Source organism: Carassius carassius, chromosome 17 (genome assembly GCF_963082965.1).
Source record: "Carassius carassius chromosome 17, fCarCar2.1, whole genome shotgun sequence".
Classification (NCBI taxonomy): domain Eukaryota; kingdom Metazoa; phylum Chordata; class Actinopteri; order Cypriniformes; family Cyprinidae; genus Carassius; species Carassius carassius.
In genome coordinates this window covers 16,207,969-16,210,468 of record NC_081771.1, presented here as the reverse complement: position 1 = coordinate 16,210,468, position 2,500 = coordinate 16,207,969, and the positions used below count along the sequence as shown (strand labels likewise).

Below are 2,500 nucleotides of genomic sequence, written 5' to 3'. Positions count from 1 at the left end.
AAATTATTTTGCTTACACTCACATGAAAGTCATTCAACTTCTCTTGGAGATGCTGGGGATTGAACCCAGGACCTCATACATGCAAAGCATGCGCTCTACCACTGAGCTACATCCCCATATTTCAAACAGCATTGCTGCTTGTTTGTTTAACAAACACTAACAATCCAGTCGTGTAACACTAGAGCAAAGAAGCAAAATTATTTTGCTTAAACTCACATGAAAGTCATCAAACGGTGCTTGGAGATGCAACCCAGGACCACATACATGCGAAGCATGCGCTCCACCACTGAGCTACATCCCCATATTTCAAACAACATTGCTGCTTCTTTGTTTAACAAACACTAACAATCCAGTCGCATAACACTAGAGCAAAGAGGCAAAATTATTTTGCTTAAACTGACATGAAAGTCATCAAACGGTAATTGGAGATGCTGGGGACTGAACACAGGACCTCATACCTGCGAAGCATGTGCTCCACCACTGAGCTACATCCCCATTTTTCAAACAACATTGCTGTTTCTTTGTATAACAAACACTAACAATCCAGTCGTGGAACACTTTAGAGCAAAGAAGCAAAATTTTTTTGCTTAAACTCATTAAACAGTTCTTGGAGATGCTGGGGATTGAACCCAGGACCTCATACATGCGAAGCATGCGCTCCACCACTGAGCTACATCCCCATATTTCAAACAACATTGCTGCTTCTTTGTTTCACAAATACTAACAATCCAGTCATGTAACAATTTCAAAGAAAGAAGAGAAATTATTTTGCTTAAACACATGAAAGTCATTAAACATTTCTTGGAGAAGCTGGGGATTGAACCCAGGACCTCATACATGCAAAGCATGCGCTCTACCACTGAGCTACATCCCCATATTTCAAACAACATTGCTGCTTCTTTGTATAACAAACACTACCAATCCATTCGCGTAACACTTTAGAGCAAAGAAGTAAAATTAATTTGCTTAAACTCACATAAAAGTCATTAAACATTTCTTGGAGATGCTGGGGATTGAACCCAGGACCTCATACATGCAAAGCATGCGCTCTACCACTGAGCTACATCCCCATATTCCATTAAAGTTGCTGCTTCTTTATTTTACAAACACTAACAATCCAGTCATATAACACTTTCAAGGAAAAAAGAGAAATTATTTTGCTTAAACCTACATGAAACTCATTAAACAGTGCTTGGAGATGATAGAGATTGAAGGAAGGATCTTATACATGCAAAGCATGCCTAAATAGCCATAAAGTTGACAGCTTTTATGTTTCTGTAGTTTGACAAACACTATAACTCCAGTTAGGTAACTAAAGCAAATCTGCTTTGCTTAAATTTGCAGGTAAGTGCTTGGAGATGCTGGGGATTGAACCCAGGACCTCATACATGCGAAGCATGTGCTCTACCACTGAGCTACATCCCCATATTTCAAACAACATTGCTGCTTCTTTGTCTCACAAACACTAACAATCCAGTCGCATAACACTTTAGAGCAAAGAAGCAAAATTATTTTGCTTAAACTCACATGAAAGTCATTCAACTTCTCTTGGAGATGCTGGGGATTGAAACCAGGACCTCATACATGCAAAGCATGCGCTCTACCACTGAGCTACATCCCCATATTTCAAAAAGCATTGCTGCTTGTTTGTTTAACAAACACTAACAATCCAGTCGTGTAACACTAGAGCAAAGAAGCAAAATTATTTTGCTTAAACTCACATGAAAGTCATCAAACGGTGCTTGGAGATGACACCCAGGACCTCATACATGCGAAGCATGCGCTCCACCACTGAGCTACATCCCCATATTTCAAACAACATTGCTGCTTCTTTGTTTAAAGAACAATAACAATCCAGTCGCATGACACTATAGCAAAGAGGCAAAATTATTTTGCTTAAACTGACATGAAAGTCATCAAACGGTAATTGGAGATGCTGGGGACTGAACACAGGACCTCATACATGCGAAGCATGCGCTCCACCACTGAGCTACATCCCCATATTCCATTAAAATTGCTGCTTCTTTATTTTACAAACACTAACAATCCAGTCGCATAACACTTTAGAGCAAAGAAGCAAAATTATTTTGCTTACACTCACATGAAAGTCATTCAACTTCTCTTGGAGATGCTGGGGATTGAACCCAGGACCTCATACATGCAAAGCATGCGCTCTACCACTGAGCTACATCCCCATATTTCAAACAACATTGCTGCTTGTTTGTTTAACAAACACTAACAATCCAGTCGTGTAACACTAGAGCAAAGAAGCAAAATTATTTTGCTTAAACTCACATGAAAGTCATCAAACGGTGCTTGGAGATGCAACCCAGGACCTCATACATGCGAAGCATGCGCTCCACCACTGAGCTACATCCCCATATTTCAAACAACATTGCTGCTTCTTTGTTTAACAAACACTAACAATCCAGTCGCATAACACTAGAGCAAAGAGGCAAAATTATTTTGCTTAAACTGACATGAAAGTCATCAAACGGTA

General features: G+C 39.8%; 7 non-coding genes across 7 annotated transcripts; all 7 read right to left on the bottom strand.

The window, feature by feature from the left end:
- Positions 1-44: 44 nt before the first annotated feature.
- trnaa-ugc (transfer RNA alanine (anticodon UGC)) lies at positions 45-116 on the bottom strand. The gene has a single exon. It is a non-coding gene; the product is annotated as a tRNA-Ala (tRNA).
- Positions 117-608: 492 nt separating this feature from the next.
- trnaa-cgc (transfer RNA alanine (anticodon CGC)) lies at positions 609-680 on the bottom strand. The gene has a single exon. It is a non-coding gene; the product is annotated as a tRNA-Ala (tRNA).
- A 122-nt stretch (positions 681-802) lies between these two features.
- Positions 803-874, bottom strand: trnaa-ugc (transfer RNA alanine (anticodon UGC)). The gene has a single exon. It is a non-coding gene; the product is annotated as a tRNA-Ala (tRNA).
- Positions 875-998: 124 nt separating this feature from the next.
- trnaa-ugc (transfer RNA alanine (anticodon UGC)) lies at positions 999-1,070 on the bottom strand. Its single transcript has one exon. It is a non-coding gene; the product is annotated as a tRNA-Ala (tRNA).
- A 283-nt stretch (positions 1,071-1,353) lies between these two features.
- trnaa-cgc (transfer RNA alanine (anticodon CGC)) lies at positions 1,354-1,425 on the bottom strand. The gene has a single exon. It is a non-coding gene; the product is annotated as a tRNA-Ala (tRNA).
- Positions 1,426-1,549: 124 nt separating this feature from the next.
- Positions 1,550-1,621, bottom strand: trnaa-ugc (transfer RNA alanine (anticodon UGC)). Its single transcript has one exon. It is a non-coding gene; the product is annotated as a tRNA-Ala (tRNA).
- A 502-nt stretch (positions 1,622-2,123) lies between these two features.
- Positions 2,124-2,195, bottom strand: trnaa-ugc (transfer RNA alanine (anticodon UGC)). Its single transcript has one exon. It is a non-coding gene; the product is annotated as a tRNA-Ala (tRNA).
- Between the last annotated feature and the right edge of the window lie 305 nt (positions 2,196-2,500).